The sequence below is a fragment of the Mastomys coucha genome, unplaced genomic scaffold, assembly GCF_008632895.1.
Source record: "Mastomys coucha isolate ucsf_1 unplaced genomic scaffold, UCSF_Mcou_1 pScaffold22, whole genome shotgun sequence".
NCBI lineage: Eukaryota > Metazoa > Chordata > Mammalia > Rodentia > Muridae > Mastomys > Mastomys coucha.
Window position 1 is genome coordinate 257,252,796 of NW_022196905.1, and position 26,658 is coordinate 257,279,453.

Here is a 26,658-nt window from a genome sequence, read left to right on the forward strand (position 1 = left end):
CTTTTTTTTTTTTAGTGATTCTAGATTATGTCAATTTAACAGCTTATGCTAACTAGATAAGTGTGTTGCAGCTTGTTGGGGACAGATGTATTATTGATTAGCTCTTTGAATACACATTTGTATGTGTAGGGAGTGTATACACATACATACGTACACATATGTAAAACCATACATACATATATGTATATATGTATATATAACAATTTCTTTGGGGCGGAGGAGCACACACATACACACTTGCATCTCACACACCCTTCAACGCAAGTCACTAAGCTGTTATCAAGATTTTCAAGAAAAACGAGTTAAAAAAATAAAAAGCGTTTCCAAACAAAGCAAACAAAAAGTATCGCCCGCTGCCCACATGTCATAACTTCTCAGCTAGTTACCGTGTTGCTGGGGAAATCACCAGCCATGCTGTGCCCCTGACGGCTTTTCTCAAACACTCAGAGGCAAATCTAGCTGTAAAAGCTCAGGATTCATTTATTAAATATGATGCTAAACATTCTGGTTCCTCTGAGTCTCAGCGGGTGTGAGTTATGTTGTTGTTGTTGTTGTTATTGTTGTTGTTGTTGCTGCTGCTGTTGTTAGTGGTGTGGTGCTAGTGGTGGTGGCTTTTTGTTTTGTTTTGGGATTTTCTTTCTTTGTTTTCTGGACAGTGAAAATTCTCACTTCCCCTAAGGAATTTTCCCAAACATAATCCATTCCTTCCCTTCTTTCTGCAAATGACTAGTCAAATGGTCGAGTCTGCAGGTGATCATGACAAGAACAGAGTGCTCCATTAGAGAATCTGTCCCAGTTATGTGGTTTAGTCATGAAAGTGATGACAAACCAGCCTTCCGATCCCTCAGTGCACCGTGGTTGACAGATTGGCACAACTTCCTAAATGTCACCAACTCCTGCACCAATCACCACTGGGCCCTCTCCGTGGGAATTAGTTTCCATCTGGAAACTAATTCTCTTCTCCCATTGTTGCCCTACTATCTAACAGAATAAGAGAGATACTACCTTTGCATGGATAGCTCCTCTCATAAAACAGCATTTGGTCGTGATATTAGCACTTTGAGGGTTGTATTGTTTTACTGTTAAAGGCAACTAGGTTGTGTGGTTGGCAAGACCACAGTTCAAATCCCGTCTGCTGCCTGAGCCTTTCCTGGATTTGTTCTTGTTTGGGGCTTATTTCCACGTATTTTTTTGTTTAGTTTGTAACCGATTCTGGAACATTCGAAACACTGTGCTATAGAATGAGGTTTGAGACCCCTGGGATCCGAGTAGCCAGAAGCTTAAGTTTCTTGGATGCTGAAGTTATATGGGATGTTCCTGAAACCTGGGAGCATGGTAGCTTGGCTGGAGCTAGCTCAGGAACCGCTGACTGGGCTAGCCTAATCTGTCTGCTGAGTGAGGACCAGTTTACCCCTGTCTCTGCCAACGCAGTTCTGAGACTGCAAGCCTCCTTCACAATTCCCAGCTTTCTCATATGGGTTCTGGGAGATCCAATTCAGGTCCTAGAGCCTATTTACCAAACCATTTATTTACCAATGGTCCCATTTCCCCACTAGAAGCTAGAATCTTGTATGTTTTCTATTTTTCTGCTTTATTGAATGTAATAATTATGAGTATTTATGGCTCTAGTTGTGATGTCTCTTCTTGAGTATCCTCAAAATGCCAACCGAAGCAGGTTACATTAGCCCTGCTGACAGTTAGGAAACCATAACTTGAGGCAAAGGTATCTATGCAGAGCCAGGCAGACTTGAGTGCCCTGCTGAAGTACTAGGACCCAGTTCAGCCTGAAGCAGTGAGCTTAGTGGATGTGCACTGGCCAAGAAATCTCTACAGGTTGTTCTTTGAAGAGCCCAGGTAAATCTGTTCTCAATGTGTGGCTCAAGCTGAAGTGATATAGGAAGTGAGGTGACCGTTCTTCCCACACATGAAGAAAATGGCTGCTGCAGATTCAGTGCACAAGGTAGATTGCAGAACACACTGCTTCCTTCTTATAAGGGATGCCGTACGTTAACCACTAATAAAATATAGGTAATGCTAGTTGCTATGAGAATTAATGTAACAGAGGATGATGTTGATGACAGCCTGGAGTTTGGGATGAAGGTAAGACATTGGGTGGAGACTCTGGATGGACTGCAGTTGGGGGTGGTGGTGGAACTGGGGCAAGATGAAGGAGGAGAGGTCCTTACCAAGAACTGGCAAGGGAGGCACAGAGCACATCTATCCAAGGAGTGAGCCTATCAGAGGAGAGGGACTAGAATTGCAAAAGGCTGAGGAAGGTGTATATCTAGAATGTTCTGGAAACTGCAAGGAGATCAGTGTGGCTGGAGCAGACCAGGCAAAAGAGAGATAAAAGACAGAAGAGGCATGTCAGGTCATGAAGAGCCTTGTAGGTGGCCATGACTTTAAGAAACAATGCCCTGAATGTGCAGTTAGGGATGACAGGCATGATCTGGCTCATGTCAACGTTGGTCCCTCTGATGGACAGAGAACAGGGGGACTCCACAGTCACTCAGGAAGTAACAGAGCTCAGCTCAGAGCCAATATGCGTAGAAGGAACAGAAGGGAGACAGGACCTCCCTGGATCTGGTGGGTTGGGATTTGGACAGGCTCAGCTCAGACATTGCTGACTACCTGCAGGCTCTGGACCTCTGTGCAGTCAATTCCAGTCTTTCCATCACTTGCCTCTCTCCAGAGGAACCCTAAAGCTCAGAACACTGCCTTCAGCCTGGCTCTTCTCAACCTGCCTCCTTCTACAACATCCTGCCTCTACTCCAAAGCCACTGGAAATTTAAGTCTCTTGGAGTCTCTTATTACATAAGCATGAATATTATTAAATTTCCCATAAACTCAAATTTTGTCTATTTAAAAAGACAATGAATCTTTCCTTTTGGAAATTGAAGTGGTTAGGATTAATGACCTCTCGTAAAGTTTTATCATCAATTATTACGGTTTATTGTGCCTCTTTCAGCTGCTTGCCACTCTGCCTTCTCTTCATTCTCTTGCTTCTTGGTCCTAGGTTTTAATTTACTTCACTGACCAAGACCTTGGGCCAGAAGGAGGTGAAATCAAACTGAAGCCAATGAAAAGCTCTGTTTCTGGCGTTGGACAGATTTTAGACATGGGCACAGGTCATTAACATGTATCCATCCTAAGTTAGTCATGCGGGCTTGGTGAGTTCTTAGTTCAGTTTAAAGGGATGCAGTCCCTTTAAATTACTGAAATGAGCTGTGTCTAACACACCCTGAAAGCAACTCAAGGCTCTATTGCAACAAAACACATTTAAGGACTTCTTTGCCTTGTGGCTTACAAATTTAAGTCAGAGTCCTCCCTGCTTTCCTTTTCCTTTCTTCTCCTCTCTTTTCTAACTGTGACCTCTAAATATCCCGAGCACTCAGCTGTGGCCCAGGTCCCCAGTCTCTGGTCAACAATTGCTCCTTGGATCACACTATCAGAATTGCTTTTCCCAACCCCTTCTCTATGTTCCTGGGGGTTTACATCCAAGTTTTAACTGTGAGATAGACTCCTTCCAAAATTCTACCCCAAGTGGCCTTCTTGTGGTTGCTCCAATATTAGGGAACTAGGGTAAAATATCTGAGTAGCTGAGAAGTGATTCTGATGAAACACTGCTTGACAGAAACCCACTCAGACCGCTGAAGTCAGGGCCAGGCATACATTGTATCCCACTCTCAGGACATCCAAGGCTGCAGGTGGCTTCAAGGCAGCTGGATCCAGGCTGAGGCTGTTTCTAGTCTTCTTTACTTTGCAGATTGGCTGAATTCCATTCCACCATCAATGTTTTTTTTTCCCCCTATGTGGTCACGAACAGCATCCTCCTAGCACATGACTATCCAGGCAAGAACCTCTTCATCACCAGCTACGTCAGACTTTGCCCTGGGGAAATGGTTTGACAAACACCCATTCCTAAAGCCACTAGGTTTCATTTGGCCCGAAGTTCATTCCCCCATGAGTGAAAAATAGTTGGACTTGTCTCTTGCTGTCTGCACTCAACAGGCAGACTGGTCCAAGAGGGGATGGGCTTACTATGCAAATAAATGTTCGGTTACCATTCTCCACAATTCTGCCAAGGTGTAGGTGCCTCTGCAGCACTGGAATTCATTAAACAGAACTTAGCATTTGGAGAGAGAGAGATCCCAAGTCTCTTTGCTATTGTGATTCCCTATGACGCGAACACCTGTCATAAGTTGCCACAGGTTGCTGGATAGTAACATGGTCACTGGCGGTCAATACTGCCCACAGGGAACCTGGTCATTAACAGGGAAGCAGTCCCTTTAAATTACTGAGATTCATCCATTTATGTGCTTCTTTTCCATGCTAACAAAGAAAAGAAAGAAATGTCCCCAAGTGTTAATGTTCTATCTCTGGAATTGAGTTATTTTTCTAAGGCAATAAAATTTGAAGATTGCAATTAGTTAACCATTATGAAGACAGATCTTCAAATATTTCTCTCACTGTGGTGACATTTAAAATGCTGCCTGCTCCACCAAACAGCCCATTGGCTTTTCTCTGTATCTTTTCATAATGGCTAATTGCTAAACAATTGATTGAATTCCCCCTTTGTTACTGTGTAATTTACTAAGTTGGCCAGAGCAAGTGGCCTGACCATTTCCCAGCTTGCTCGTTTTGGTCACCTAGAGGGCAGACTTTGGGCTAGAGATATGCTTATTTGGTTAAATTCTTGTAGATGATCGATCTGATTATTTAGTGTAGTGTTTTAGGACAAAAGTTCAATGGACACATATGTCTAAGTGTCTGCTGGGGAGTCTCTTAGCCTGCCTAAGCCTTGGGTTTGGACTCAGAAGATAGGAGCAAGATTCTGCCTCACACGGCCTAAAGAAGGCTCATAAGATGTGACCCCTTGTCGGGGCCTGGCCCCCTGTGGCATGGTAAGAACATAATAGATCACGTGAGTTTATTTTTTAAATATCATTTTTTATTCTTTGCATTTTGTGCATTTATACAATGCACGTTGGTCATACATGTCACCTCCTTACCACACCCAGTTAGCATTCCCTATCCCAGTTCCCTACCAATGTCATGCCAGGTGCTCTTTTTATTTCTTTCTTTATATTATTAAGAACCCTCTGTGTCGGGACCTGAAGAGATGGCTCAGCAGCTGAGAAACACTTATTGTTCTTGCAGCAATGTGGGTATCCCCAGTACCCACATTGGGTAGCTCACAACTGCCTGTAATTTCAGCTCTAGGGGATCTGACACCCTCTTCTGGCCTTTGTAGGTATTACACACATGTACACAAACTGCCCCCACATACAAATATTGGGCCATGAGGAACCTACTAGTGGTCACATCCCCAAAGGAGGGCAATTCCCTCCCTCAGGTGCCATAAACAGCCAATAGATCCTTAGCCAAGGGTGGGGCTCCAACAACCCATCCCTACTGTAATGTTAGCTGTTTCTTGTGCTGATCACGTGTAGGTAACCACAGCTGCTGCTGTGTGTATCAACTTCAAGAAGTTTGTTTTTTCTCTATGTCAGCTGCTGATGATGCAAATTTGTAAGAGCTTGGACCAAATCCTTAGCCTCTGTGCCTCAGTTTCCCAATAGGCGAAATGAACAGAAGAAAGCCATGTCCATGTCTTAGTTTTATCTGATGGTGAAAGTTGAGAGTGAAGACAATGGGGGTGGGGTGGAAGGGGACATTGAGGGGACATGAGGATGGACCCAAAGGAAAGCTCACGTGTCATCAGGCACTGACCTACATCCTGCTGCTGAGCACTGTTTCTAGAACCTTCTCTGCCCTCTTCCCTCCCAGAGAGTCTCCTCAGAGTCTGATGCTTAGGGGTTAGCATTCACACATGCAAAGTGGCTGCCTCATGTGCACAGTGTTGTTCTTCAGCACAGACAGTCCATCCAGCCATGCTAGGCTGTGTGTTAGGAGCCATGGTGGAATCGTCTCTGTAGAGGACTGGGGCCGGGTGAGGAATAAAGGGACAAGGGGCATGAGCCCTGAGCTGAGGAGTTGCCACATTTGGAAGGATTCTCTGAATGATGCCGGTGCATTTTCTTCACTTCTAGATGTTATCACAGGATGATAGGTAGTGTACACTGCTTCCCACAGTCCTCGCCCATCTCCCACATAAAAGAGACATCACACTGGGAGAAAAGTAATTTCCCCAGAGCTGAGTCCAAAGAAGAAACATAAATCCGGGTGGTGCAAAGGAACAGGATCAAGGTCTCCATAGCCACAGCCGCCTGTGTGAGCGTAGAACCATGCTGCTGTCTCTAAGGGGAAGGGTCCAGCTGCAAGTGTGTGTGTGTGTGTGTGTGTGTGTGTGTGTGTGTGTGTGTGTGTGTTCACAAAGCCTCCTGCAATCCTAGATGCAGGGAGTTGTGTGTGTGTGAATGTGCCCTTACTTCAGGTAGCCTGAGCTGTGTATATCAAGGAAGCATGCCCAGGCACATGCCTAGGGATTTGAGGGAAACAGTTGTTGCACATGACTCACAGGCAAGCCTATCTCAGAGATGGGGATGTGGTTTTATTTGCAGTTTCCATGGTATAATTGTCTTCAACCCCAAACCACAGAAACCACTTCTATGAAATTGAAGAAAGTCGCTGGCGTGGTGGTATATACATGGAATTCAAGCACTTGGGGGAGGCTAAGACAGGAGGATGAGAACTAGAGGCCATCTGGGAATGCAGAGTGAGCCCCTGACGTGGGGTGGGGAAAAAATAGGGAGGGGTGTGATGAGGAAGAAGATCAAGAGGAGGAGAAAGAGACAGCAGGCGCTCTGTAGGTGTCTGGCTTCCCTAGGAGTGAGGGTGTGTGCATCTGCAGATAATACTGTGAACAATATCGCCAGCATCCAGGTAGGTGCAGAGCCTGTGCTGAATGACAGGTGACAGGGTGTCCTCAATGGCAGCTCTCCTCTTGCACTGTCTCACCCTAGTGCCCCCCTAGCAAGTCTCCTGTGGGTACCAGGCCCTCATCCCATCAGAGAGATCTAGTGATGGTTTCTCTGAAAATGCATAATAAAGGGCTGAGCAAGAACTTGAACCTGAAGCTTGAACCAGATGCTCTGAACCCCACCTCAAGGGATGCTGCAAAGATGGTTGAATTTCTCTCCTCTGAACTAGGAGGAAGCCTGCTCTTTCCAGGTAGGACAGAGAAGCACAGGGACTGGGTCTCAAGGCAAAGCAGAAAGGTCCTGCCCCTCACTCCCAGCAGTCCACATGTGCAAGAGTACTGTCCACACGCAGAGCACATCCATGCTCCCTTTTATGTCACAGCATTGATTTATTGTTACATCTGCCCTTCTAGCTTAGATCATGGTTGGCCTCCACACCCGAACTTGGAGGTGTTAATGGGAAGCATTCAGCTTGAGGTCTGGCAGGTCTCTATCTGATTGACAGCTTTGCCTGAAAAACCTGCTCTGATAGTTAGTGTTCCGCCTCCATCTTTGGAAAGCGAGGCTGACACCGTCTGCTTCTATTACATAAGTCAGTGTCAAAATATAAAGCAAGGCTCCCCGGGAAGTTGTCTGTCCCACAATGTTGACTTCGTCCTCCTCTTTGCCTCATCTCCCATGGAGTCCAAAGGGATAACCAAGCAAGAACTCTGCCACAGAGCCACGAGCTCAGTCCGCACTGAGATGGCTGAGATGCAGCCACCAGGGATCCCGGCTCTGTCCTCACATGGGGAGCCTGAGCTTTCAGTTCTCAATGCAAGGATGATCACGCTCGCTATTAGCAGCCTGGCCCGGCATGGTTTTAGAAGTAGAGGCTTTGTTTTCTTTTCTCTCCCCGGAACACAACTTCCATTACAGGCAAAGGCAGAAACTTGATTAGGAAGGATGGAAACACAAATGGAACCGTGTCAGGTCTCCGAGCGGCCATGAGTTATCCTGCTCTGAGGATATTTCTCACTCCATTCAAGGCTTTCTCTCAGGCGACAGCCATTCCAGGCGTCAAAACAAAAGGCAGCTTGATGGGGCTGGTCAATTCGTGCCCTTTGCTTCTCTCGGATAAAAAGAAAATGACTTAACTAAATCTTCTTTTCTTTCGGATGAAAGGGAACTTTAAGAAAAAGCAGTTTAGTCACAAATAATGGGCTTGAAGTAGGAGAAATAGAAGTGGCTTCCACTTAGCTACCTCTCTAGTTGAATGCTAGGGTGGGGGGTGAACCTGAGAGCAGGTTTGTGGCAGTAAGGGCATCAGGCCAGTCACCTACACGGCCATTGTCACCCTTAGAAAGCATGGAAGCTGCAAGCCCTCGTCTCTGCAGCCTCCCTCGCCTTCACTGGCAGGGTCCCCCTCCCTCCCTGATACACAACCTCATGCCTGGATGGCATTTCCAAGCTAATGGTGATAGCCTTTTTCACATACAGAAAGCAAACTTTGTGTAAGGCTGACTGAAGAAAGATAACCCTAAGAAGATGATTCCTTCTCGGTGTTCGAGTCCCCTCCTCCCCACCTTTGAGGATTTGCCCTAAAGGACAACCCCAAATGCAGAGTATCTTTGCCCTCCCAGGGAAATGTTTGCAGCAGCTTTATTCACAGTGTACAACTAAGACAGCCACGCGCCGGACATTATAGGTATGGTTATTCAATGGTGGGGCACCTAGTTCAAATCTGAGTAGCTGTTTAAAAAGAGATGTTCTGTAAGGATAAGTAACGTGCCCGTGGTGCCATACATAACGACATATAAAAGGGAACATTTATGCTTCCTGTCATTCCTGCCAAAGTCTCAGCAAGCTTATTCTAAAATGTATATGAAAAAGCCCAGATCTGGGATAGCTAAGTAACCCAGAAGAGGATCACATCAGGGTTCGCACTGTAATGGTGCTGTGGTGACAAGGTCAAGACAGTGTTGCACAGTAGAGGTACAAACACAGATCCACCAGGCTGGACAGAGAGCCCAGGAAAACACCCACACAACATGTCCAGGTAGCTCTTTGGTTTCTATCATTACCTGACATAGTGTCGCCTATAGCCCAGGCTAGCCTCAAATTCACAGTATAGCTCACAAACTGAACCCCTGATCCTTCTGCCTCCACTCTCTGGGATGGCAGCCAGCTATCACCATGCCCAGTTTTGCTTTGTGCATGGCAGCTGGGGAGACTCTTCAGGGGATCACCAGGCAGCATGGCACAAAGTCACAGTGTGACATTCCCTAAATGGCAAAATGATGGAAATTGAGGAGAATTAGTGATTGGCAATATGAGGCTATGAGTCAAGCAGTGGATAGGTAGATGTCAGAGGCTCACACATTCGAACGGCCCTCCAGAGAACTCTGAACAACACCAGCCATCCTACAATGTTGGTGTTTAAAAGGTGGCATCCTGCTGCCCACAGTGTGACAACATAGCACTCTTAGGGAAAATTGAGTAAATGAGATTTCTTACAATTACATGTGAATCTACAATTATTTTATACTTGTAGATGAAATAATTAAAACTGAATTACACATTTGTGTGGATTTAAGAGTCTGGAAGTGAGTCAAGTAGCTGTAACTTTGCTAGGTGTGGTGGTACACACCTCTAAGCCTAGCACCCAGAACTCGGAAGGCAGAAGCAGGTAGATCTCTATGATCTCAAGGCCAGCCTAGTCTACAGAGCCAGGTCCAGGCCAGCCAGGGCTACATAATAAGGTGCTGTCTAGAGAAAACCAGGAGAGTCCAAGCTGTGAAGTAGAGCCTAGGCATCTGCTTCTTCGGCTTTGACTGTAACTTCGTTGTGTAAAGAGAACAAAAAGAAAACTTGATTTTGTTTGTGAAGTCCATGGCTGTCTTAGTTAGGGTTTTAGTACAGTGAACAGACACCATGGCCATAGAAACTCTTATAAAGGACAACATTTAACTGGGGACAACTTGGAGTTTCAGAGGTTCAGTCCAATATCATCATGGCAGGAAGCATGGCAGCAGACAGGCACACATGATGCTGGAGTAGCCAAGAGTTCTACATCTTGATCCCTAGACAGCAAGAGGAGATTGTGTTCTACCCTGAGTGGAGCTTGAACATAGGAGACCTCAATGTCTGTCCCCACAGTGACACACTTCCTCCAACAAAGGCATACCTCCTAATTGTGCCATTCCCCGTGGGCCAAGCATTTAAATACATAAGTCTACGGGGGTTGTACCTATTCACACTACCACAGTTGCCAAGGGTAATAATTTAGGACACTGTTTGTCTAGTTTGAAAGCTTCCTCTACTGTTTCTTTCATGTACTACAAATGTCAAGATGTATTTTACACAGGTACAGGCTCTCACACGCGCACACACACACACACACACACACATGGCATGTACCTACATATTCACACACACAAACATGATCTGCTCTAGAACATGGCAGGACCCATACCCAAGGCTCCATGTGGGCTGTCTGAGGCTGGCTGCACACTGAGCTGCAGTTATCCTAAAGCAGATATTTGACCTGAAAGAGCTGGGAAGGTCAGGCCACTTAAGGTTACTCTTCATGATTCACATTCCAAATTTAGTGTAGATCGAAAGCGCATTGTGATGGGTAGTTTAAAAGAACAGTGTTGACAATATCAATACTGAAAATGACACTGCTGGGCAGCTCATTTCATCCCTCCACCCCACTATGTGACCCCCATCCTCTGAGGCAGGCATCATTTGAGGGGCCCAGAGTGTAGGACTGGTAGATACTGAGTGTACCTCCCTGCTGTTTTAGAGCAGGATCTGAAGCACATAAAGGATTCAGCTCCTACCTCCCCTTAGGAGAGGAATCCAACCAGTATTAATATTTTAGAAATACTGGAAGGTAGGAGAGGGGTCATTATTCATCACCAGCACCTCATGGTACTAAAATTAAATAATGGATTTTTTTAAAGACAGAATTGCCAGAGTCGTGGAACTATAAAAAATATCCCTCTCTCGAGGATGCTGCATTTTTTGCTTTTATCTTTTCTTCTCCTCTTGAGAACACTTTGATTTACTTCTGTGATAAGCTTATAACAACCAGGGAAGTCTGGAGGCAGAATGAGCTGGGCTGGGAGCACGAGGGTCAGGCAGCTTACAAATGAGTGTAGGTGAACATGCTCACCTTCAGTGAGAAAGTGTCAGGACTGGACATGTGTGTGTCTACAGGCTCAGTGTGAGTTCACACATGTGCAGGCACATGTATCCATAAAGGCCAGGCCTCTGGGCCTGTAACCATGAGATCCACGGGGGACTGTGGGTTTGGGCTTTCTTCAGTAGGAACCATTCAAATAAGGGGCAGCTACCTCTGCAAAGTATTCAAACTCTGGATATAGAAGTTCTAGCATCAATGAGACCTTTATCTGGGGTTCTCAATTGACATGGGTCCTCTCAAATGTTCCCATACCTGGCCCTACCCTTAACTGTGCAACTGTGGCAGATAAAGGGCTTCCCATGATAGGGCTTGTATTCCTCAATGTGAAACAGATCCCATAGCCACCCTGGTGGCTCTTTCTACCTGGCCTCCATGTAGCACATGGCATTTAGAGGGCTTGGTTAAAAACAGTTATTATTGGGGTTGCAGCTTGAAGCTGCTGCAAAGTCTTAGTTGTTAAATCATTATCCCTGTCTTTTCCCGCCTTGTTCAGGATATAAACCAAGGGTTTGTCAAAGCCATCTCATAGGCTGTTTTCTGAGCCCCTGAACTTTAGCAGCAGGGATGGTGGATGCTGTTCAGTTTCTGCAATAATGGAGATGTGGAAGTGGAAAGGTGAAGAAGGCGGCCATGCTGGGTTCAACAGAGGTCCTCAGATGGCACCTCTTTCTCCACACAGGGTGGGTCCACAAGGTCGGGACCACACCAAGTTGTTTCAGCCTGGCTAGATCACAGTGGGAGGGAGGTAAAGAAGATCAGACTGTCTCTGCTGTCAGCCACTTCGGCAGCATCTCTTGATGTGCACCAATTGGTTTTTCTCCTATTGCTATTCTTTCGACGATACACAGCTGCACCTCCTACAACAGATCTCCAAGTTGCCAACTGTTTCCAAAGCTTTGTTTTCACTAAGAACACATCCCCTCCCCTGTTTTCAAGTGTGTCCTCCATCTATACATGGCCTCGGTCATCCTCATGACTCAATGGGACAGAACCTGCCACATAGCTGGGCAGAATGATGGGGAGTGATCACCCACACTGTATGACAACTATCAAGCAGCTCTATTGACCCAATATTGTTCTGGAGAAAATAGTCACATCACTTGAGAAGACCCTACAGTCCACAAAACCCTAACCAGGAGATGTCCATGTGTGATGCATCCTTCGAACACCTCATGTTTTTTGTTGGATCATAGCTGACATGGATTATTGTTGACATTCTCTAGGAAAAACAACATTTAGGAGGCTGGAGCTTCAGTGGGGGCAAAGGTGTTCATCCTAAATGACCACAGGTCACCCATGAGTTCCTAACATTGATGGGACAAACTGTTCTGTTCTTAAAAGTATCGTGTGCTTGTGTGTACATGGGTATTGTCCATACACAAGTGTGCAAGTATGTTTGTGTGTGTTTCATTGGGATTGTTGAATTACATTGGACTATTCAAAATGACTCTCTGAGAGCAAACTGAAATCCAGGAAGCAGGGCTGATCTTTGTCAGAAGTTGATCAATCATCCTTAAATCTCAGTGGCCATTGTTTGTCAGCCGATGCCCTCATTTACTTTCTTGTTTGATGATGGTTTCCCTGGCTTCAGCTTTTATTTACATGACTTCGTTATTTATTAACAAAGATTTGAGTGTCTATCATGGGCCATGCAGTGCCCACAGCGGTAAACAGAACAGAACTCTTGATGAATGTGGGTCTTTATGTTTAAGCACTTAATACAGACAGGGAAGATAATGGTTTAGTTGCTGAGGGTTCTAGAAAGAATGAAATAGACCGGCAGGCACAGAGGATGAGGTGCAGTGAAAGGTGCTAGTATCTTTACTCAGGTGATCAAGGAGGTCCTCACTGAGATGATCCAGATACAAGGAACTCTGAGGAGCAAGAGGAGAATGAGTCCCAGAGATGGCCCCCATATTGCTGAGATAACAGCTCAGGAATGGAACTGTGATACTTTGATATATGGGCACAGTTGAGATACCGAGGCAGAAGAACAAGATGAAGCCACATGAGCAGATCCAACCCATGGTGAAGCATGGATAGAAGTGTTTACTACCCATGGTGTGTGCCATGTTTGAGTGTTAGCACATACATGGGGACTCACTGTGCCCTGAGTCGTTTCTGTTGGTTTTCTTTGTCGGATACTCTGTACATGGACTGGTGGGATGCTGCCAAACCAGCAGACTCAGGACTTAGCATCCTGTCCCTCTCCATCCCAATCCTGGGCTTCCGAAATGAATAAATGATCTACTGAAATGATCTAGTCTGACTAGATGGCTTTGCTTCTGTATAGGAGCTTCTAGATCACCAGAGGGCAGTCATAGAGCCAGGCCTGAGGGTGACATTTTTTAAATGATTTTTTAATGTACTTGAAATTTTATACATCTATATAATTTTGATCATATCCTTCCACTGCTACCTCCCTCCAACTCTCCAGTGTGCCTGCCACCTCATCTCCCCTTCAACTTCATTTCCTTTTTGTTATCATTTCTGTTACTGTTAATAACTCCCGAGTCCAAGGGTGTTCCCATCCACTGAGTCATGGGAAACCTACCAGTATTGACTTCTCCAAAGGAGAGTGACTCTCCCTTCCTTGGCAGCCATCTACTACCAATATCTCTGGACCTTGGAGGTTTTCCCACCCATAAGCATGACATTTGCGGACGGCAGGGGTAATGGCAGCATGGCAGAGAATGAGGATGAAAGATGTGGAGGAGATGTAATAAAGATTAGGGGTTCAAAGAGAAGCAGGAAAGTAGCTGTGCAGAAGCTGAATGCACTGCCGAGGAGACTCAAACCTTTCCTGACATAGAGGTAATGGGGATCTTGGGAGATTTTCATCAGGATGCTATCTAATTATGTGAGAGCATGGCAGCTTCAGTGAATATGAAACCTCAAAGCTGTGGAGAAGTCCTTTCCAAGGAACAGGCAAAGCAGACCAGAAATGCCAGGCTTTCAAGTGGACATGGTTGACACTTTATTTACTTTAGGCACTGCTTATTTTCCAAGCCTCAATTTTACACAAAATTAGGGGATAAGAGAAAAGAAGAGGAAGAGGAGGAGAAGGAGGAGGAAGGAGGGAAGGAGAAGGAAGAAGAGGAGGAAGATGAAGAAATGGAGAAGGAGGAAGGGGAAGAGGAAGAAGGAAAGGATGAGGAAAAGAAGGAGGAGGAGGAAGAGGAGGAGAAAGGAAGAGGAGAAGAAAGGAGAGAAGGAGGAAGAGGAAAGAAAGGAGGAGGAAGAAGAAGAGGAGGAAGAAGTGAAGGAGAAGTATGAGGAGGAGGAAGAAGAGGAGAAAGAGGAGGAAGAAGAGAGGAGGAGAAGGAACAAGGAGAAGAGAAGAAGAGGAGTATGAGGAGGAGGAAAATGGAGGAGTATAATGTGGAGGATGAGAAGGAAGAAGAGGAGGGGGAGGAGAAGAAGAGGAGGAAGAGTATGAGGAGGAGGAGGAAGAGTAGGAGGAGGAGGAGGAGGAGGAGGAGGAGGAGGAGGAGGAGGAGGAGGAGGAGGAGGAGGCAGTGTTGAAAGTCTCCGTGCAACAGCAGCCAACTTGAATCTCCAGGGAGAACTGGTTCAATTGTTCCTGTTGATTACTTCCAAGTGGGAAAAGCTCCAGGTTCATAATGCTGATTTTGTTAAGTTGCTTTCTCTGAACTGTGGTTCAAATGAGTGCATAAATATTTGGCTTAACCTTTCTCTGAGAACTGTAAAAAAATAATAATAATAAACTGATGGAGGCGATGAGATCAGAGAAACAGAGGGAGGGAAGTTTGGCAAGTTTGTAAGATGCTCAGTGTGTGTATTTCAATCATGTCCAGGGGCCTGAATAATTTATTTTCCCCTTAGATGGCAGAAACCTTCAAATCATGCCACCACTCTGACAAAGCTCAGTAGGGGAGGGGTCACTGAGAGAATTTAAGGATGATGCTGCCAGGAATTTGATGTACAGAATGGTGACCCTTTAGATCCATATAAATCTGGGAAGTGAGACTTTGAGATCCTTCATTCTTCCTTTGCCAATGACATGGGCCCAGGGAGAGCATTTCTAATCAGTCTCCAGGGACAAAGTGTGAGGTGGAGGGGGTCCACTTTTGGAGTTCTGTCATTAGTGCAGAACCCCATGCCTATGGTTCAGTTCCTGCAGATGTTGCTAGCCAGTTTAATCCCTGTTTTCGCCACTTCCCTGCCTCTGGGTTTCCCAATTTGCTTCTCAAATGCAAAGGCACGTGATGACTTCCTGTGACGCTCTCTGACAATCTCAGTACCCACTCAAGACTGAAAAGACTCCACTAGCTCCCAGAGGTTTACCCACTGGATCCTCTGATGTCCCATACCCAGCATGCTGTTCTTTCTCAGAGGCACCTGAAGGTGTCATCTCTTTGGGGAGACCCTGAGATTCATTCATTCTTGACCAGTGTGTGAGCAATCACTTTGTTTCTAGACCTGGCTGTTGATATATCTATTGCTGATCTGCCCGATAGCTTTAAATGCCAAATCAACATGGCCACCACCCCACAACTTAACATGCTAATCAAAGAGAGGTGAATCAGATCACATAATGAGGGTGAAATTCCAAGTTGGAAGCTACAGAAGATTCCAACATTTTTAGGGGCTTCCGGTTGGAAAGATTTGTGCCCATCTAAAGATAAAAAAGTTGACCAAAGCTCTTTGCTCTGTGGAACACAACACCTACAACTTACATCCTCACCCACTCTTCTCCGTGCCCCTACAAGTTACAGGAAAGACACACAGAAGGAACTTGAATAAAATGCACTGTAGCAGGTTCTAATGACTCTCCCCAGATGTTAAAAATCCAAAACATAACATTTAAAAGCAAGGGCAGAGAGGGATGAGGCATCTATGCCCCAGTCAGAAGTATTCCTAGAAGTAGATAAAGTCAACTCTGTGTCCTGCAGAGAGAACCTTGTTCGCAGCAGGAAACAGACACACGATTAGCACTGAGTCCATGCACATCCTTGTTGTGGATGGGCTTGGTGCTGTTCTTGGAAACCAATCCCCTAATGAATAAAGGAGCCAATCACTGGGCGAGTAGGAGGGATTTCTGGGTTGGACTGAGGAAGAAAGGAAGCAGGAGAGAGTTAGACCTTTTTGGATGGGGCGGGGGGGGGAGGGGGGATAGTGTGAGGACAAGAGGTAATTATGAGCATCTCCCCGTTTCAATGGCGGGTCCTCCATCAGGATTCACTACCAGAGGATTTAGATTTAATAAGGCTTACAAGTTAGGATTTTAGTTGTTGCACCCAGCAATTGTGTTACCATTGCTTCTGAACTAAGTTTGTATAGCATTTTCCTTCACGAGGTGGCTCGTCTGGGTTCAAGAGGAGAGAAAGGTACGGTGCCAAAGCATGGGTTTGCCTGAGGTGCGCCACAAAGGTTGTGGGGGTTTGAAGCATGGGGCTGGCATGGTCAGGACCCTCCAGTAGGAACTTAGCTAGCTGGGTGGAGATGTTTCAGGAGCTCTGGGCCAGAGAGTCTCCACGAGATAAACACAGGTCGGCCATTGCCCGCCAGCACGTGACTAGCCAGGCCGCCAGGGCTGAGGCACAAGCACAGGAATGGCCAGTCCCGGCTTTTTTGTTTGTTTGTTTGTTTGCTTGTTTATATTTCCCACAACACATCCTCATGCAGCCGCCCCTGCTACATGTGCCCAGAACCTTTCATCTGTCTCCTTGAGACTCCAGTGACTCCCCTCAGTAGTCCCCAGAGACCTGCTTCCTACCCTCAGTCTGTTTGTGCCTCCTAAAAGCACAGCCACACAGCGCATGTCCCTCTGTGACTTAGCGTCCATCCTCTGGTCTCAGAATCACCTTCCTTTTCAAATCTGACTTGTGCACTGTGCTTTACTTATGCATTCTCCTACTGGACCCTTGAATTTCTTCTAGATTTTTAGCTTCTGTATGTAATACTACCAAATGCTCACTCTTCTCCTGTCCATGACTCATTTATAAAAGAAATCCTGCAGCTGGCCAATACTACTACTACTACTACTACTACTACTACTACTACTACTACTACTATTACTGAAAGGTAAAACCCCAGTAAGCAGTATTACTATAGGATAAATTGAAAGCAAAACCTGTGTGGATCCATGAAAATAAAAAATGGCATTATGAAAATAAGTAAAGTAAATTCCTACATTCTTTCTGTGGTGGTTTGAATGAGAATGGCCACCATAGGCTTATATGTTTAAATACTCAATTCCCAGTTAGTGGAACTAACTATCCAGGAAAGGATTAGGAGGTGTGGCCCTGTTGGAGGAGGCGTGTCACAGGGGTTGAGCTTGAGATCTCAAAAGTCAACACCATTCCCAGGACTCTCTCTGCTTCCGTCTTGTGAGTCAGATGTAAGCTCTCAGCTGATGCCCTAGAAGCCTGCTGGCATGTCTTTGCTCCACCATCATGAACTTATAAATTGCCTTGGTTATGGCATGTAATCACAACACTAGGAAATTAACTAAGACCCATACACAACCCACCAAAATACTTGTAAGCCACCAGAAAAAAAAATGTAGAGGAATAATTTTTTTAAAAATTGTAAACACTGAATCCCAGAGAACTCAGCCTAAGCTAGGCTTTGGCAAAGCCTCTAGCATGAGCATTCTGAAATTAGAAGGATAAAAGGATGGCAGTGAGAGGGTTAATGGATGAGGCCACAGACAGAGAGCAGGATGCCTCCTCTTGCAGTCCCGAAGCTTTGGTTTTTCCTTCCCTGGGGCTCCATTCCTTTCCCCTGATCCTTAGAAAACTTGCTTCTGATGATGGGGAACCATTTGATAGCAGTCTAAGATTTCCTGAGGGCCAAGATCCACACAGTGGTAGTCGGCCATCTTTGGTGATAGCCTAATGCTTCTGACCAAGATCTCAGTACTTCCAGCACGGGACTTGTTTAATCCTCTGATGTCCTAGTTAGGTTTCCCATTGCTGAGATAAAACACCATAACCAAAAGCAAGATGGGGAGAATCTGAAGACCAAGACATCCTTAGCTACATAGTGAGCTCTTAGCTAGCCTGGGTGTCTCGGTCAGGGTTACTATTGCTGTGATGAAACACTACAATCACAAACAACCCGGAGAGGAAAAGGTTTTCTTAGATCATGCTGCTCCGTTACTCTTCATCATTGGAGGAAGTCAGGACCGGAACTCTAACAGTGCAGGAACCTGGATACAAGAGCTGATGCAGAAGCCATGGAGGGGTTCTTCTTGCTGGCTTGCTTCACATGTTTATTCAGCCTGATTTCTTATACAGCCCAGGACCAGCAGCCCAGGAGTAGCCCTACCCACAATATACTGGACCTTCCCCATCAATCACTAATTAAGAAAATGCCCTACAGACCTGCCTATCTTATAGAGGTATTTTCTTAATTGAAGCTATCTCCTCTCTGGCTTGTGTCAAGTTGACATAAGACTTAGCCAGCACCCCTGGGAGATAGCTGGGAATCCTGAGAGTAAAAGAAACCATGGCTGTCACAGCTGTCTCGACTCCACCATCTTCAGCTAAGCATCTTCAAGGTCTAAGGCACAGAGTTGTTTGAACCACAGCTGATAGCCAATTAATTAACACGTCAGGAGAACCATCAGATGATAAGCACAAGGCCTTCTAGAGACTACAGGTCAGCAGTAGGCTTGGGGAGGGGAATTCTAGCACACTCTAAATTAGCATGCATACCCATCTCTACTTATCCCTCCTGCGTGTTTAAGAAAGTGTCTTGTTATTATATCACTAACATAAGCCCTTTCATAAAACTGGAAATATCTGAAGCATTAAAAGAGAAATACCTTCCCTACTTTCATGTCCCAAGAGCAACTGTGCAGCTGTACTGTGCTCCTCTGTGGCCGTTATGGAAGGGAGAAGATCTAACAATTCCAGACTTTTTGTTTTCACATTTCCAGGCATTGAACCCAGGTTATGCACAAAGTAGTTGAGATCTCTATCTATGAAGTACATCCCCAGCTGTGGTCACTGGATTTTATGTCAACTTGACTGAAGTTAGAGTCATCAGAGAGGAGGGAGACTCAGCTGTGAAAATACTTCCACCAGATTGGCCTGGGATAAGGGGGAGGAGGGAGAGAGAGAGAGGGAGGGAGGGAGGGAGAGAGAGAGAGAGAGAGAGAGAGAGAGAGAGAGAGAGAGAGAGAGAGAGATTAGGACAATAGGCCTTTACTTTTAATTTGTGAGTTTATGGAGCATTTTGCAACCTCATAAAAACACGAAAAGAAAGTTGCAGTTCTTCACTTAAAGCCTTCATCTACTGTCTCCCGTATCCTAAGCCCAGAAACTGTGAAAAGAATCCAGCCATGAGCAGCCAGGGGCTATCTGCCACATCCACAAGAGACAGCCCTCTCTGTCTCAGGGAGAGGGGAGGAAAGCTGAGGCTCAGAGAAACATCCAGGGAGCAGAGCAGAGGAAGCAGTCATGGGTGGGAGGTCACCCTGGCACTGAGGTGAGAAGATGAGGATGGATCAGGTCCCCAGAAGACATGGCAGGAGGTTGAAGGAGAGAGAGTGGATCATAACTGGAGAAGCAGGTGGAGGAGACACATCTGGGAGGGTCCCTGGGCTTCTACCCTGAAAGCAGCAGTGGGTAGCCATGACAATGCTGGCCTGAGCAGGAGCCTAGCCACTCTTGATCACTGTTGTGCCACAATGGGAAAGAAGATGAGAGACTTGGAGCCACTAAAACATAGATAGCTCAGGTGTTTATTGAACACCTACTATCGACTGCCCACTTTTCTAGGCAGAGAAAGAAAAGAGACATCTCCAGGAGTATTGTCATGAATCTGGTGATGGAAATCAGCAGCTGGTCAGGCTAGGAGCTCCCGTGGTGGAGCAGACACCGAGAGCTTTGACTACATAGTTCTGGTACATTCTGAACATTTTTTATATGTAAATTCAAGGCAACCGTTGCCAGTACAATTTTTAAAAATAAATGTGAGAAGGCACCAGAATTTGCTATTTAAAATCACATTCAAAACGCCAGAAAGATGGCTCAGTGGGCAAAGGTGCGTGTCATACATGCCTAACTTGAGTTTAATCGCCAGGACCCAAGATGGAGGGAAATGACCAACTCCTGAATGTTATCCTTTGACCTTCACATATGTATTGTGGCACATACAGATGGACACACACACACTTAACAAATAAATAAATAAATACATGCATGCGTGCATGCATACATACATACATGCATACATACATACATGTAATGAGTATGTTTTGTAAAACACCGAAAGCAATAATGTGAGAGGGGAGTGCCCTGTGCTGCATTTGAGATATGAGGAGAGGCGATAATCACATCACAGTACAGTCTGAATACACACACATACACACACATACTCACACACACTCACATACACACATGGAGTATTAGCACTCACTCACCCCTCATTGCAGCCAGCACTGCAGGCAGGTACATGGGAACATTGTACTCTTTCCACAGCCTTTCTGTAAGCCTGAAATTATCCCTCTTCAAACTCTTATATATGTATCCATATATACACACAGTAACATAAGCACTTAAATGACACCTGTAATTTAAGCCCTCAGAGGCAGAGGCAGGAGGATTGATGCACAGTAGAGGCCAGCTGGAGCTATTAAGTAAGATCTTGTCTCAAAGGACAAAATAGAAAAAAACACACACATACACACACACACACATTCACTCACATGCAACCACATGCATGAACATACACACAGGTATGTGTGCATAACACACATGCACACACACACACACATACACTCACTCACTCACATACACATACAATCTCATGCATGAACACATACACACAGGCATAACACACACACATACACTCATTCTCACACAACCCCATGCATGAACACACAGGCATAATTGCTTGCATACATACATTCACATACATATACTTGCACACAACCACACGAATATAACCACATAGGCATAACACATGCGTGTGCACACACTCACATTCACACACACACAGCCACATGCATAAACACACACAGGCATACACATTCGCACACATACACTCACACACACACAACCACATGCATAAACATACACACAGGCATAACACACACACGTTTCATATGTGCACACACCAAAAGCCAGTGTCTTAAATACACACCTATATCACTGCTCGTTTGCAGCAGAAACTGGTGATAAGAAAGGGCCTTTGCAGGGAAAAACAGAGGGGCCTTTGGTTTCTGATGTCAGGACCTTGGTTCTAGCCCCCTTCTGCCACCTGTACAGCTGGCCAGAAGTCTCTTTCCTCAGGGACACAGCAGGACTCTGAATGCAGTTTATAGGCCCTTAAAGCAAGTTGGCACCTGGGGTCCTCATTCTTTTTCATCATTAACTCTTTTTCTCATTCTAACTCCAGAAGGAAAAAAGAAAAAAAATCCTGCTGTGCAGAGAAGTGTTGAATTACAAAGGGTAATGGCAAAGCCCAGCTAATTGCAAACCTGCTCTGTGGAGTTATGGGTGTTAACAGCTGCTGAGGCTGGCCTGCAGGGTTGATTCTGGCCAGAGGACTGAGTCAGAGGGATGGGGAGCCACATGAGGCCACATCTGGGTGAACTAAAGGAACCCTGTACCACTGTAAGGGAGATCTGGAAATTCTTGAGCTGCAAACACTCACAGTTTAGAGCCACAGACAGCAAGCCAAGTATCTCACTTACTCAATGAGGCTGAGTGGCCCTAAAACCTCAAGCATCCCTCAAGCATTCGAAGGCAGTGGCTGGGTGCTGTGTGACACCGTACCTGGAGAGACATGAGCAAACAAACCAAAGTAATGACCCTGAAAGCCAGCCTTGGTGAGCCAGGAAGTTTACTAGGGTGACTAGGAGGCATGTTAGTAAGGAGCACAGACTTTTTAAGGCAGCAGCAACTCCAAAAGTGGACCCCCACCCCCCACCCCCATGTAGGTGAGTGGTGAGTCTCAAAAGGTAGATCCCTGGAGGTGTCTGCGGGACTACAGGTAGCTGGGCACATTGGAGATTCTCCTCGGGGCAATTCCCCGACCCGGGCAACCCCAGCTGGTCAGCTTCCTCCTGGAGCAGCTTGTTTTCTTTCTCTGTCCTTCTGAAAGGGTCCTGTGCATCTTCTAAGTTTCAACTTCCCCAGGCAAAGTTTGTTCAGAACCTAAGGCTCATAAGCTCTCAGCTGTTGTAGTAATTCTCTAACCCCAGTATGTCCGTGTAAAAAACATATAACTCAATTATATTTATAAGCTGCATGCCTAGATCGGGCAGATAGACCACTCACTACACAACCCTGTCTCCCCAGCTATGAGATCTCTTGTTACTTGTGGTTTCTCCAGGCCACATGGTTTTGCTTCATCTTCCTTCCACCTCCTCTTCCTCCATCTTCCTGTCTCCCCATCTCCTTGTCTTCCCTCCTCCTGCCTCTCTTCTCCCCTTCTCCCTCTCTAAAACTTCCAGCCCCTCTTTTCCCTTCCACTGCCCAATCACAGGCTCTAGCCTTTATTTGACCAGTTAAAATGGGGAGAAGGTTGAAGTGAAATCACCAGAGTACTTAAGTAATCCACTCCTCTCTAGGAAGCAGAATTAGCATCAAAATACAAACAGCACCAGGGCAATCCCTAATACTCAGTTCTAAGATTTCGGACCCCTAGGAAATTGCTTCACAATTTCAGTGAGGGACCTGAACTTCCTCATCCATGTATTGGCAAAGACCAGGGAGGAGCCCAACGCTATAAATCCTAAACTCACTTTGAAACAAAGAATTCTTTTTTCTTTCTTTCTTCCTTCCTTCCTTTCTTCCTTTCTTCCTTCCTTCCTTTCTTTCTTTCTTTCTTCCTTCCTTCCTTCCTTCTTTCTTTCTTTCTTCCTTTTGTTTTCTTTCTTTCTTTTATTTTCCTTCTTTCTTTTTTCTTCCTTCCTTTCTTCCTTCCTTTCTTTCTTTCTTTCTTTCTTTCTTTCTTTCTTTCTTTCTTTCTTCCTTTTCTCTCTCCATGTCCCTCTCCCTGTTCTTGTCCCTCTCCCTCTCCCTCTCTCTTGCAAATTTCATTCTGTACTTCAATCTTACGGATCTCAAGTCTGCGTTTTGTAGACTGCAATGTCAACTGATGAAACTCAGCAGAGTCGCCCAGTTTCCCCTGAAGAGTATCCCCGGTTCCTGAGCTTTCTCTCCAAGCCCCTCTAAGCCCCACTGCCTGTGGCACAGGTGGAACTGGTGGGCTGTGCTTTGGAGATACGCCCACTCCGCTTCACTGAGCTCCTGGGAAGCAAGCTGGAAGAGTCTCCACTATCATTATGTTTAAGAAGGAAGGTGGCAAACAGACCTGGCTCTTTCAGAAGAAGCTTCCAAAAGGCAGTAGTGGGAAGTGTGTGAGCCAGGGACAGCAGTCTGTCCACAGAAAGACAGAGTGGTGCTTGGACTCAGGGCCATGAGGGAGCAAGGCAAGCAAGCAGAGCCTGGGGTTCAAGGCAGGAGGCATGGAGACTCATATGTCCCCTAGTCCAGGACATGCAGATGTTCACCAAGAACCATAGCTCAAGAAATGCTCTTGTTGATAGAACGAGCCCCTCCACATGGGCAGGTGTCCTTTGTGGCTCAGTGTTCTGGGAATACTATACTAGGCTGTGGGTGTTCCTTCAACACACACAGCTCTGAGGACTAGAGGCAGGCTCCAGGTGTACATTAAAAAGCTGGGTTCTGAAGAGGAGAGGAAAGGAAGGGAAGAGAAAAGAAAGAAGAGAGGAGAGGGACAGAGAGAGAAAGAGAGAGAGAGAGAGAGAACCCTGAGCAATGTTAAACTGGCACCCAGCACTGGAAGCTTGCTCTGCCCCTTGGAGAATAAGTCCTTTTGATCCACGAGCAGTCACTCATTAAAAAGGCCCTCTCTCTGGAAACTCTGCCTCCATAAGGCCAAGTAGTTCAAGCTCTCTGAGAGAGGAGGAGGTATTGGCCCTGACCTTGTTGGTACAAGGAAACATCTCCCAGGGAGAGTTTCCAAGACTAGAGTTCAGCTTGCTGTGGAGATGTCTGCCCCCGGGAGGCACATTGAGCTTTGCTTCTTGCAGAATGTTCTGGGTCCCCACCCTCTCTGAACAAAGGAGGGTGGGGAAAAGAACAGAGAGCAACAGAAGGCTCTTCCAGCTGGGTCCTCACCCCAGCCAGTATATGGCAGGCCCGTGGAAACAGGGCCCCACCTCATAAGGGGTTACTCCGCAGATGTCTCGGGACATGGTGTTCATTGGCTCAGACTGTCTTCCGGGTTAACAGAACGTGTCACAAGTATGCCAAGGGGCAGAAAGAGGGCATCTGAATGCACATTGGAGGGAAAGTGATATAAATGGGGATCATTCAAGGGTCCCAGCTGTCCCTACCTTGCTAGGACTATCACTCCCAGGACCGGAGAAGTCTGTGAATTTACTTTTTTTTTTAACGCCAGTCTATTCCTGTAGAAATGGATTTAATTTTATTATCTGGCTAAGATGCCTTTTATGCCTGGAGGGATCCGTCTCATCCATGAGCAACAGGGTGATTTTATTGCAATTATTGCTATTGGAATTACAGTGGTTAGTCCTGATTTATTAGCACCCTGTCTGTGTGCTTTGTTTACAGTTTAGTTTTGGAGTTTTGTACTGAGGACTGAACCTAAGGCCTCAAGCATGTTAGGTAAAGACTCTGTAGACCCCCTAGCCTTCTTTTTTATTAATTTTTTTATTGACTCTTTGTGAATATCCCACCATGCACCGTTCCTCATCCATTCATATCCACCTTCTGCCCTTGCAACCTCCCCATAAAAGAAAACTAAAAATATATTAAAATTTAATATACTTATATTTATAGAGATTTGTTTTTTATTATTTTATTTTCATTTAATATATTTAATAGTAAATATATATAGATATAATCCATACATTTTACATATCAAATATTTTATTTAAATTTCTTAAACATGTATTTGTGGGGGTCATGGTATGTCACACAGTATATCCTTTTACCCAAACAGCTTGTACTTGCAAATGTTCATTGCAGTGAGTCATTGGCCTGGTTCGAGGCCTCTGGCCTCTGCTACACGATCAATCCTGGATCCGCGCCGTGACTCCTCTAGGATATCCCGTTGTTGCCCTGTGTTATGGAGCTCCTACAGGTTTGGGTCTTCAGGACTGGCCCCTTCACATGCTCCAGCAGTTCATAGATGGGATGGTTGTTGGGGTGGGCCAGCTCGGAGCCCTAGATCCGTGACAGGGTAGAAGCTGAGTCACTCAGCTTGCCAGCTCTCCTGGATCTGTGCCACCAGGGCCAGCTTTCCAACTTTGCCCAGACAACTGCAGGCCTGCTCACCCAAGCCCTTAACCCTCCTTTTAAAGTTATATTTTGTGATAGGGACTTACTAAGGTGCTCAGGCTGTCTCTAAAGTCACTCTGGAACATTCAAAGTTTGAACTGGAGATCCTTCTGCCTCAGCCTCCTGTGTGGCTGTGATTATAGGCCCAGCCACCATGCCCAGATATACTATCTCTTTAAATCCTCAACCTCCTTCCCCACTCCCTCCCCCAGAACTAAATGATGATTGTCCCCACTTTGCACCTGATGAAACTGGGAGCAAAGGCCAAGACCTGTGTTTGAAGATAGGGTTGTAACAAGTTTGCATGAAGACAGGCATGTATTTGCTTAGCTGGACAAGATGGTGGACACTAACCTCAACCAGAAGGCCAAGAAGTTGTGGGCCTTGGACCTTCCAAAGTCTCTAAGCAGGGGATGCGGGCTCAGGAAAGGACCTGAGATGAGTTAACTCCAGTGAAATCGCAATTAAAATGTCTTTTTATCAAACAGTATTATACATCTTGTTATTGATCCTATTTTCCATTAATCTTAAAAATTCAAACAGAGATAATTGGTGTTTAATTAAAGCCTTAAGTATATTTCATTAGAGAACATTTTTAAATGATAAAAACGAAAATGCAAGAAAACCTACCTGCCTTGTGGAATTGTTTCCATGTGCCTCAGCCGGTCCTGCCAAGTAACCCACCACGCTGCTCATCCTACATTAGACACTACTGCCACCTGGTGCCTGAGTGAAGAATTGCAAGCTTGGTATTTGCACTGCCCCTGGAGGGTGCTGACTTAAAAAATAGACACCTGCTCTCGTATGAAGTAGTCACAGCTGGCTGCACATCCGCCTTCTTTTATCTGCGCCTCCCCAGTATCTACTGTGTTCATGGCCTTTAAGATGCTTTTGTTATAACCAGATGAACAATGGCAACTCTGATAACACAGCAACATGAGATATGGTTGACTACGATACCTGAGTATGACTCAGAACTAGCTTGTGCAAACATCAGTCCCCTCTTTAACTGCACAGTTCCACATGCCAAATTTTGGCCTCCATATTTTAACCCTTACCTTCCCCTCAACTCTCCTCTGCTCAGAGTGTGCTCACAACCCCGTTTCTGGAGTTTTCTGGGTGTTTCCCCGCCTGCCTGCTGCTTCTGACTTTACTATGCCGTATGCTCACAAGAATCTCCCTCTACCTTTAATTTGTGAACTTAGTCTTCAGTCATCAGACCAGGGTCTCCAGTCACAAAGAGCAGCATGGCACAGCGGTGTTTGGAGAGATG

At 45.7% G+C, this 26,658-nt stretch overlaps 1 protein-coding gene across 2 annotated transcripts in view; it reads left to right on the plus strand.

Annotated features, from left to right (window-relative positions):
- Cdh13 (cadherin 13) overlaps window positions 1–26,658 on the plus strand; it is a 1,053,312-nt gene that overhangs the window by 546,038 nt on the left and 480,616 nt on the right. The window lies entirely within an intron of this gene.